This window comes from Leiobunum rupestre, chromosome 3 (assembly GCF_980474605.1).
Source record: "Leiobunum rupestre chromosome 3, qqLeiRupe1.1.hap1, whole genome shotgun sequence".
Taxonomy (NCBI): domain Eukaryota; kingdom Metazoa; phylum Arthropoda; class Arachnida; order Opiliones; family Sclerosomatidae; genus Leiobunum; species Leiobunum rupestre.
This window is the reverse complement of record NC_143386.1, coordinates 64,965,827-64,977,277: the sequence shown is the minus strand read 5'-3', so window position 1 is coordinate 64,977,277 and position 11,451 is coordinate 64,965,827. Positions and strand designations below refer to the sequence as shown.

The following is an 11,451-nucleotide window of genomic DNA, read 5'->3' as shown; positions in this document are numbered from 1 at the left end:
TAGTTTTAGAAATAACCATTTATTCTTCCAAAACGTGTTTTGAAAAATCTGAGTTAGACTGCGCAGATTAACAATTTATAATAAATTCTTCTGATTAAGAGATATATTATATACTTATATATTATATCACTATAATATTATTATATTATTATATTATTATATTATATATTATTATTATATATTATATATTATATATTATATATTATATACTTTTAGAACTAGTGTTCGGATTTTGATTAATTTTTATCCATGAATAAAATAAGCTCGGCGATATTTAAATTATATTTATTTAAATAACTAATATATTGGTTATAGTTGAATAAAAATTGTAAAATGTTTAAATAATCGAAAGTAAATAAGCCTATTATTTAAATAAAACAAACAATTATTTAAATAGATGCCACTTTCATTCAAATAAATGCTTGGTTGCGTAAAAAACATACTTAAATAAGTTAAAATTATATTCTTTTACCAACGTTATTTAAATAAATCTGAAAATTTGTGGATAATGAATAAACAATTCCGAGCACTATTTAGAACGTCCATTTAGCTTTGGTCCCATTCGATTGAAATCCCATTCGTTCGAAAACGATTTAACATTGAGTCCCAATCGATCGAAAATACCCCAATTGTGCGGATTACAGCCCAATTTTGCACGTTTATATTATTTTTTATAGTACATCAAATTTCGTTTTTATGAGACGTTTTTTAAATAGGTTTACTTCTTATATAAATAAGTGTTGATAGTCTTATTGGAGCCAGTTAGCTAAAATGGAGAAAATTGCTCACAAAGGAGGGTTTTTGTACATTAAGAATGATTATTTGTTTCGCTTAAACAAAACGGTAAATAAATCTAGTTATTATTGTATTCTTGATATAAATAAAAAGTTCAAAGCATAAATATATTTATAAAAGCGCGCCACCCTAGGGAAGTGAGAGACTAACCTAACCTAACCTAACCTAACCTAACCTTACCGTTAGTACACCTGTAGCAATTTTGTTTAGGTATAACGTTTTTTGCGTACCCTGCTATATCTCGGGGCAGAAGTAAAAAACAAAACAAAAGGTCACAATGAACCGAATCCGCCTTTTGGGCTATATTTCGGAAACATATTGAATTCGGTCGAATGGGATTTCGATCGAATGGGAATATACTTCCTTTTATTTTAATTACCTTTTTTTCAATCGAGTATTGCTTTCGATAAATAATTAAATAAGTGAGTTTTTAAAATTCGGAAAGAATTACAATCTTGTTAATCTATCATTTTCAATCTACAAAGATTTAATATTTCTTTGTTTAAAAAGGTTGTTTGTGGAAGTCTCCACATTGTACCGGAGTTGCGGTGGCCCTTTGACTCGATATTTTGAACTAGTTTTCCACTAGCGCCCCTCCTGTAATTATTATTCTTATTCAATTATATCGAATTGTTCGGTGATACGGTGAGTAGTTTTGTTTGCTTTCTATAAAGGCTCGTTCATACTTGCAAGAATTTGCGAATTTTTCCCAATTTCTTTGTCTGTCAGAGCATAGAGATAAAATACTGGCCATGTGAACAAGGCTTATCAGAGCGTAGAAAGTAGAAATCTGGTTTCGCAATCACTTATTCTATTATTATATCGGTAGTTGCACCATGAAGGCGCTTGTAGATATGTGTGCCAAGGTTATGGTGCACGGACACAGGCGGTACTTGGTACAGTTCCATTATCAAAAATGAAAATGTCTTAACCCACCAACCTGTTTATTTGATAATGACCCAACTTTGAGTTAAACATTCCCGGTAGATTTTAATATAAGAAAACGAATATAAAAAGTTTTAAAACAAACAACTCAAGAAAAGAAGTCTTAAAACGAACACCACAAGATAAAAGTGCTAAAACGAATAGTACGAAAAAAAAATTTTAAATGAAGGCCACAAGAAAATAAATCTTAAAACGAAGACGATAAGAAAATTAATCTTAAAACGAAGACGATAAGAAAATTAATCTTAAAACGAAGACGATAATAAAATAAATCTTAAAACGAAGAGTACGAAAAAATCTTAAAATGAAGACCACAAGAAAATAAGAAGACCACAAAAATAAATATTAAAACAAAGACCATAAGAAAAAGTGTTAAAACAAAAACCATAAGTAAATGTGTTAAAACGAAGAACACAAGAAAATAAATCCTAAAACGAAGAACACAAGAAAATAAATCCTAAAACGAAGAACACAAGAAAATAAATCCTAAAACGAAGACCAAAAGAAAATAAATCTTAAAACGAAGACCAAAAGAAAATAAATCTTAAAACGAAGACCAAAAGAAAATAAATCTTAAAACGAAGACCACAAGAAAATTAATCTTAAAACGAAGACCAAAAGAAAATAAATCTTAAAACGAAGACCACAAGAAAATAAATCTTAAAACGAAGACCACAAGAAAATTAATCTTAAAACGAAGACCACAAGAAAAGAAAACTTAAATCAATAACCACAACAAGAAATTTTCAAACGAAGACCACAAAAAACGATAAATAAAGTTTATTTATTCATCAAAACGCGACATTATTAAATAATGATTAAAAACGATTAAAATATTAATATACATATAATTAAAAAGTTCGCAAAGTTTTTAAAGATTCACTTTCATGGCAACAAGGGATGGGTTAATATGGCAATTCCATAATGAGGGTCTCCAATTAGAAAAACAAAGCTTTAAATATAGTATTCGTACACACCGATTTAAAAGGTCTAGTTCTTAACCCATGTAGCTATAACCAACGCCTCCTCGTGCGCTTCCTGGCACGTAAGCGTCCGCGGTACTGGCCACTCGTTGATATCTCAGATTGGCCGCGTAGTCGTGAACTGGACGCGCTATTCGTCTAACGGCGGGGTAGTGTGGTCTGATGCGTCCGTATCCGGCTCCGATGTGTCCGTATCCAATATGTTGCGAACTGACCACGGCCAGAAAAGCCGCGATGACGATGGCGGCGATCTGAATAATCCCGGGAAATCCTCGGTTAAACGCCGGTTAAACAAATCCTCGTCGCGCGGATTAATCCAAAAACTCACCTGTTTCACTTTCATGATGACGGTGGGAATTTTGCGACGTTAACCGGTCCGAGTTTCTATGTCAAATATCAATACGAGTTTGGTAAACGGGCTTTTATAGACCCGGAGGCCATAATGGACCGGAGAAACTACCCAATATCATTAAATTTGGACGGGAAATTAGCATTCATATTTTTTGGTCTTTGCTCGTTGACTGAGGCCAACCGTATTTATTCTCTAGCCGTTCCTGGCGACTTCTAAACGCCACTAATTCCGCCTTCCATCACGCTTCGTAGCGTACGAGTGGCCAATAAGGACGAATGCGGGGATGGAGAACGTTACGAAGTTTCCGACAGTGTTGTTCACGATTGGGTGTTAATAGTTTTATTTTTCTCAACCATTTGCGTCTCAAGGTTTTCAAAAATAATTCCCTCCCCAAAAGCCTCGTTACAGATCCTCGAACAACCGAGCCAAACTTTTACTCTTTGGGAGAAAGTGTTGCCGGGACATTTTTTCCACGTTTTATTCTTTAACGATTTAAAATGGAACTTTAGGGGTCAGAGAAACTAGGCTATGATAGCGTACAATCGTTTCAAGATAAACTCGGATTTTCTTTTAATGTCTTTATTGTTTACGTTTCCTTTTTTTGGCTACTATCTCGGAGTGGGTTTTATACGTACCTGTTCGTACCTTGTTTTCAACCTTTTTTTTTGCTAAAGAATTTTAATTTTTACTACCGGAATTTGACACAAAAATGTCAGCTTAGAATCTTTGTACTTTAGTTTATACCGCGTGTTTCTGATAAGACTGTCACAAAGTCAGGGACGTTTTCGTTGAGATAGAATTGTGTCTCTTAAATTTGGTTTAATATAGAAGCGCGTAATATCATTGCCACGTGACTTGACGTCACTTAGGAGGTTTTCCGTCTAGTTTTTGTGGCTTCTTTTTTTGAAATGAATAAATTTAATACGTATATTTATGAGGGTTATGAGGATCCGGAAATATTATTTATTTAGCTTACAGTATTTTTGTAGAGGTTAACGGTAATAGTAAGTGTGGGGAGCTGTTGGCTCGCGTGGCATGAAGAGTTTGCTACCACTCTCCTACGCATTAAAATCCGTGGTACCTGAATTAATGGCAATAAAAGTTGCTAGATGACTAGCGGCCTAAGGTGGTGCCTTTGGTATTAGCCTAGCTGATTATTATTATTATTATTATTATTATTATTATTATTATTATTATTATTATTATTATTATTATTATTATTATTATTATTATTATTATTATTATTATTATTATTATTATTATTATTATTATTATTATTATTATTATTATTATTATTATTATTATTATTATTAGATTCTATTCGGGTCTTATTTTATCTCGGAAGTATTCTGAAGGACAATGAGTACATTGCGTAAGGTAATCAAGGTAATATTTTTGTTTCGAGATTTGGTTGCGGCACCGTGTTCAGTTAGTCTATTTGCAACACAAGTGTTCAAAATAAAAATATGAAATAGATTTTTTTCTAAAATATCCTTGAAGTAAGCGGTTATAATCGAGCCAACTTTATTTCAATGAAACGAAAAATTAAACGCTCCTTCCAAATTATCTTCCACCAATTAGTTAAATCTCTTACGCAATATTTAGTTTTACTTTCTTGTAATTGTTTAACGGAAAGTTATGACAATGGAAAAGTGGTCTTTTGAAGAAAGTTTTTTTTAATAAACTCCTTAAAACTATCATCCTTGATGGGAAGGGACGAACTTAAAACTATATTAATGATATCGTAATTAGCCGTTTACGTCGTTTAAAATTTCCTAACTTTCAGTTTCTTAACTTGGTTTTTTAAGGGTGGAGTTTTTTATTGCTGAACTGCGGTTTCTGTCGCAAATGTTGCCCTGCTTTTGACTCTTAAAATAATAAAACTTTTTATCTATCACATGGCAATCGACTAAAGCAATCAGGTGTAAAACAAATATGGAAATAATTATAATTAACCGTAAAAAAACAAAATCACAGAATAATTTGTAAAAATAAAATAAAATAACTGGAAATCATTAATGGTTTTTAAAAAGAAATAGTTTCCAAAATGATACTTAAGTATGTATTGTGGCTCCATCTACGGCAGGTTTTCAAAAGTAGACATTTTTTTAAATTTTGTAGAAACGGAAAAAGTTGTTCTTTTTCTAAAGTAACGGGGCCTGCTTGTTTTAATGGGAGTCTTACAAGTCTACGAGCGCGCGCTAAAGTCGCCAGAGGAATATAGGTTTTTCTCGAGCGCGTGCAAATCGCAAGACCACTTTTTACACACAATCCTAAGGATTTGTGTGTATTAGTCTCACGTACAGTGTAGCCGATGCCGATGCCGATGCCGCCGTGTCGCGCATACCTCTTCAACGGTTAGGGCTAGAAGAGTAAATGATATCTCGTTCGAGTGTACATGCATCGCCATTGATAGCCTTTCATAAAGTTTTCAAATCGAAGCCCAAGAAGTTGGGCATTTGCCCAATTTACCGTTTCCGGTAGTTTGGCTTTGTGTGGTTGATATTTTCTTTAAAATGAAGTCCGATAACGTTAAAAAAATATTATTGGATAGGTTAGGATTCAGCGGACCTACAACTTCGGTTATATCAGTAAATATTAAATTTAAGTATAGTTTTCAGGGTAATTTACGGGACCCCAATTTTCGTGGTTTTATATTTTCGCATAAAAATCTACCTACAGTTCCTTAATTTAAGTCCGATTTTCATGAAAGTTATATTTTTGAACAGCTGTGGTTTACAATAACCTAGAATTGCAAATACGTTCCTTAAATTTAATTCTAAGTAAGGTTTTTTGGGCAGCGTATACGGACCCCCGCAATTTCCAACATTGTAAATCCGCGTGTTTATAGAAATCTACTCTCCCGTTTCCCTCTCGCGTTTTTCAAGGCCGTTCAGAGTGGGCCGCGCTTTCAACGTATGACCAGAAGTATCAATTAAGTATGACACTGATCGACCTAGTCTTCGGTGTATGACCAGAAGTAATAAGTGTGACGCTCAACGTAACAAATAAGTGTGATCAGAAGTAACAAATAAGTGTGACAAGAAGTAACTAATAAGTGTGATCAGAAGTAACAAATAAGGGTGATCATAGTAACAAATAAGTTTAATCAGAAGTTACAAATAAGTGTGATGAGAAGTATCAATAAGTGTGATCAGAACTAACAAATAAGTGTGATCAGAAGTAACAAATAAGTGTGATCAGAAGTAACAAATAAGTATGAAGTGATCGAACTAGTCTCTGTCGTATAACCAGAAAAAATAAGTGTGACACTCAACGGCTGACTAGTTGTAACAAATAAATGTGATCAGAAGTAAAAAATAAGAGTGACACTGATCGAAGGAATCTTCGATGCTTTCAAAGTATGACTAGAAGTAACAAATAAGTGTAAATATGTATATATGTGTGACCGTGAATAAATTTTGGTTGTGATACCGGTGTTGCAGATTGCTGTGAATAGCTCAAACAAACGAGGGGCTAACCACTCTTAGAAAGTGTGTACACCGGATTACGCTTAGATTAGCACTGCCAAAGGCAGGGACTTCAAAGATTACGCGTAATCTCATTAGGACAGTCAAAGGTACGGCTCTGTACACCGATTACGCGGAGTGATCAGCCCCCCGCAAACAAACTTAACACATTAGAAGGATTGTGTGTATTATGACCGTCGTACGTCTTGTTATTTCATAAAATCAACTATAGCTCTTTATATAAAATACGAGAGGTCACGTGATTACGTTAGATTCATCGTGCAGTTAAAGTTAAAGAGCACGCGCATATTTTTGTTTTTGTTGATCTCGCGCGAAAACGCACGAGACCCTCTACACGGAAATATTAGGAAGCGCGCGCTCCAAAAAATAACACTTTTTATACATGTTTGCGTATATATTATTTTATAGAAAGAGCTAATAGGCGCTTCAATAAATCATCATCTAGGAAATCGCCAAGAAGCAATATCTCCAAAAGTCCGGACCTGCCAGCTAGGAGCAACAAACACAAGGAGAACGCAGCTAGCCTTTAAACACGCAGCGGTCCACATAACCCGGCACAGCTGGCACCGGATATGGGTCCGCCGTGCCCTCATACGGAGGCCCGCCGCCCCACAGCAGGCTACTCAATCCGCCGAGGCGGCCAGTTTGCCTGGACCTTCTCCGTTAGGCTGAGCCGAAGCTCAGTTTCCAGTCCAAACCTGACCGAAGTCGGAGGTGGAGATAGGACCATTTGATCAGAGCTAACATCTCCCAGTGCGCCACCGCCCTTATGGGTTACAAGAGCCGGACCCCGACTCCCCAGTAAAGCCACCAGTTATTGCACACTCTAACCCATTTAGGGCCTTCATTATTTCAACTAGCACTATATAAACAGTAATTTGAAGGTCCTGGCTCTCGGAAATATTTCTTCTTGGTGATTTCCTTGAAGATGTTTTATTTGTAAGATCACTTACAATGTTCGAGCAAGAATGTATTTATTTATACTCAGGGAGAATGAATATGTCGAGATTATTTTTAGCGTTTCTTTAATTCCACCCGTTGGGGCCCCCGGTATGCTCCTCCGCTTTAATAAAATCAAATAATGCAGCAATCTCATTGGTTCTTAAAAGTTACGTTTTTCGACGCGATTAACGCTGCTGCGAGGACGCAAAAAATAAGACCACCCCCTTTTATCTCCCCCCCCCCCTTAGCGTGACGGGTTTAAGGCCTCAACGTGTCCGTCGATAGTCTCGACATAATCATTCTCCCTGAGTATAAATAAATACATTCTTGGTTCGAGTAACTATTTAATTATTCCACGAATACTATACTAAAAATAATAAACCTTTTAAAATTGTAGTTTTCTTTAAAATGCTTAAAATAGCTAATTTTAAAAAAAACACACACATTTTACACGTAGTAATTTATATACTTATGTCACGGTTGATATCATCCGAAATTCAGCCATGCGTGAACGACACATCGTAAATAGGCGCTAGCATAAATAGGTGATTCTGAAATATAATATCGACAAGTACATTTACAAAAGAGTTAATTCTTTGGGCGCGCGCTCTTGATGTATAAGTAGATTGTGGCTCGCGCGATTTCGCACGCGCGTTGAAAATGAAAAAAGAAACGCTGGCTCACATACTTGAACCATACGACAGAAAGTAACCAAATACCTTGTGACCAACTAGGAGCAACAAACACAAGGAGAACGCAGCTAGCCTTTAAACACGCTAACGAAGGGTTGTGTACGAATTTCATTGGACGAGCGTCATGAGCCTTTACGCTGAACGTTTTACGGGCGGGGGGGGGGGGGGAGAAAATTACGGAATTTTCCCATTCCGACGGCAGCAGGCGCTAAAGCGTCTAGCCAATGAAAAATGTACACAAGAAAATCCACGACTTTTGACGGGTTGCGTTCTCCTTGTCTGGGGTGTTGTGTTTGTTGCTCCTAGGTGACTTATGTCTTATTCAACTTGTTAAAAAGTTCCACGCGCGTCTTGATATTTTAGCGTAAACGGGCTCGCGCATTTTTTATTTCATCGCTCGAGACCATTTACGCTAAAATATCAAGACGCGCGCGGACCTTTTTAACAAGTTGAATAAGACATAAATAGAGCATATACCAAGAATTTAAGAGGACTCGCTGTTTAGGCGTTAATACCATAGATCTAAGAAATGTATATAAAGTTCTAGATAAATTTCGGGGCGTCTAAGCCTAACATAAAATACGGAATTGACACCTAGCAGACACCGAGGAAGGCACGTGACCAAGAGTGCGAGCTCTCTTAGCATTTTAGTATTAAGTGCTTGACCTTTCCGCAGGCCGTAGTCTTTAGACACCATCTGTTGGTGACTTTTAGTATAATTTTAAAGCAGGAAACAATGGCTCTCGCGACGATAGCACGAGCTTTCTTACCGATAGATAGCGCCATATAAGGATAGCCTGCAGAAATTACGCGTTTCTGCTAGCTCTCACCTCCGTATTCACTTCCTTTGAAATATTTTATCTAGACCTTTATATACGTTTCTTATATCTATGGTTAATACTGGGAATAGGAAAATCATGGTTAATAGCTCTTTGTATAAAATACGAGAGGTCACGTGATTACGTTAGATTCATTGTGCAGTTAAAGTTAGAGAGCGCGCGCATATTTTTGTTTTTGTTGAGCACGCGCGAAAACGCGCGAGACCCTCTACACGGAAATATTAGGAAGCGCGCGCTCCAAAAAATAACACAGATCATTTACGCGTATATATTATTTTAAAGAAAAAGCTATTTTTGTTTCGTAGAGAAGCTGGAACGTTCAATTTTGACAAAATGGCGCCGTTGTTGTCGGTTAAATGATTAGGCTTAGTAAGTATTGAACCTTTTATTTGGGAAATTGGTTCTTAAAAAGTTTAAGTAATGGTAAGTAACCATCGTGTTAAGTAAAAATAACCAGTAAGCCGCGTATGGCTGAATTTTTTATATCAAATTAACTGGAATGCATTTAATTTCTTAAAGGGAATATAACCTCAGGTATTTGGTGTGGAACACAAACGTTTGCAGCTCTGGCCGCTCTTGTCTTTGGCTCTATAAATTTTTGGCGCCACTGTAAAAATTGAGGGGGTCTTCCGTAAAGATTGCTTTGCAGGTTATATTCCCTTTAACTTAAAAAAGTTAATGAACTAAGCTTAACCTAACTTCCTCGCACGTACTGCCACCTAAGCCCCGACTAATTTACTAAACCTCTCGTAGTGATAGTTGAACCGAAATCTTGAGGCGCTTCAGTAAAAACTAATACCCAAAGAAAAGCACAATACCTTGGTCCAAAACTATATAACATTTTAAATACTTATATATTATATATCATAATATTATTATTATAATATTATTATATTATTATTATTATAATATTATTATATTATTATTATTATATTATATATTATTATTATATTATATTATTTTATTATATATTATTATTATATATTATATATTATATATTATATATTATACATTATATATTATATACTTTTAGAACTAGTGTTCGGATTTCGATTAATTTTTATCCATGAATAAAATAAGCTCGGCGATATTTAAATAATATTTATTTAAATAACTAATATATTGGTTATAGTTGAATAAAAATTGTAAAATGTTTAAATAATCGAAAGTAAATAAGCCTATTATTTAAATAAAACAAACAATTATTTAAATAAATACCACTTTTATTCAAATAAATGCTTGGTTGCGTAAAAAACATAATTGAATAACTTAAAATGATATTCTTTTTACCAACGGTTTTTAAATAAATTGGAAAATTTGTGGATAATGAATAAACAATTCCGAGCACTACACCCGATCACTGTAAACCTATATTGTCGATAACACCATGATTTTATAAGCAACATTAACCCCCCTTCTAAATACAAGCTATGCTTAGGTAGGAGGGGTCACATGCTATATAATTGTTTTTGTCAATTACTAATAATGTATGTGAATCAATAAATAATAAAAAAAAAAGCCTTCCGATTTAAGCCACGCCTACCGTGTCAAAATCTCGGGAGCAGTGAGTCCCATTAGATTCTTGGTCCATGAATAGAGTTTATGCTAGAGTCTATTAAACTCAATATAGTTTCGTACGATAATAGCGTTAAATATTTCAATTTAACACGTTTTTTTTACTATCTACGACTTGTATCTTTTTTCTTTTATATCAGTCACGCTTGTTTGAAACGTTTAAGGAAATGCTCCACTGCCGGTAAGTACAACTATACAAACAATCAGAAGTAAATAAGATATCTCTTACGAGATAAGTATCCATTCCAAAACAAAACATGCACCTTCTCAAGCTCGAGGTACTTAATCGTATAAATTTATAAAATAGAAAATAAATGATTTTTAATAGGAGCAGATTTTTTTAAAATTACTAAATGTTACGTCACATATCATAATTCTATAGCGGAATCTAAATCATACTTACAATTTAGTACTGGTTTTTCTCATTTATAATAGTATTATTATTTTGGATAAAACAATACATAAATTTTATTTATTTCGAAAGAAATTTAATAGTTTTAAGGTTTATATAATTATTATAATTCGGGGGTTTGAGTATAAGGACGCAATCTATTTGGAAGGGGTCAAAAAAGTAATTTGTGAACAGCTTCAAATCGTTGATGTGTACATTACATCACTCTACAAATCGCACTGAATGTATTACTCCGCTTAAAAGGGAACGGTCAAGTTCTAACCAGTTAGATAGCCCTATAGCCCATTAACTAAAATTTATGGCGAAAACCGCATAAAAAACATTGAGTGGTTAATTTTTAATAAAATAAATAGAGTAAATCGGCGAGACAGAAAAACAACATAAAAGCGCGCGCTGCTGAAGACGCGAAAGATTTGTTTTGCACG

General features: G+C 34.5%; 1 long non-coding RNA gene across 1 annotated transcript; it reads right to left on the bottom strand.

Moving 5' to 3' along the window:
- Positions 1 to 2,543: 2,543 nt before the first annotated feature.
- LOC149954280 (uncharacterized) lies at positions 2,544 to 3,540 on the bottom strand. Its single transcript, XR_016480104.1, has 2 exons — positions 3,052 to 3,540; positions 2,544 to 2,974 (listed from the first exon to the last, which is right to left on the bottom strand). It is a non-coding gene; the product is annotated as an uncharacterized LOC149954280 (long non-coding RNA).
- Between the last annotated feature and the right edge of the window lie 7,911 nt (positions 3,541 to 11,451).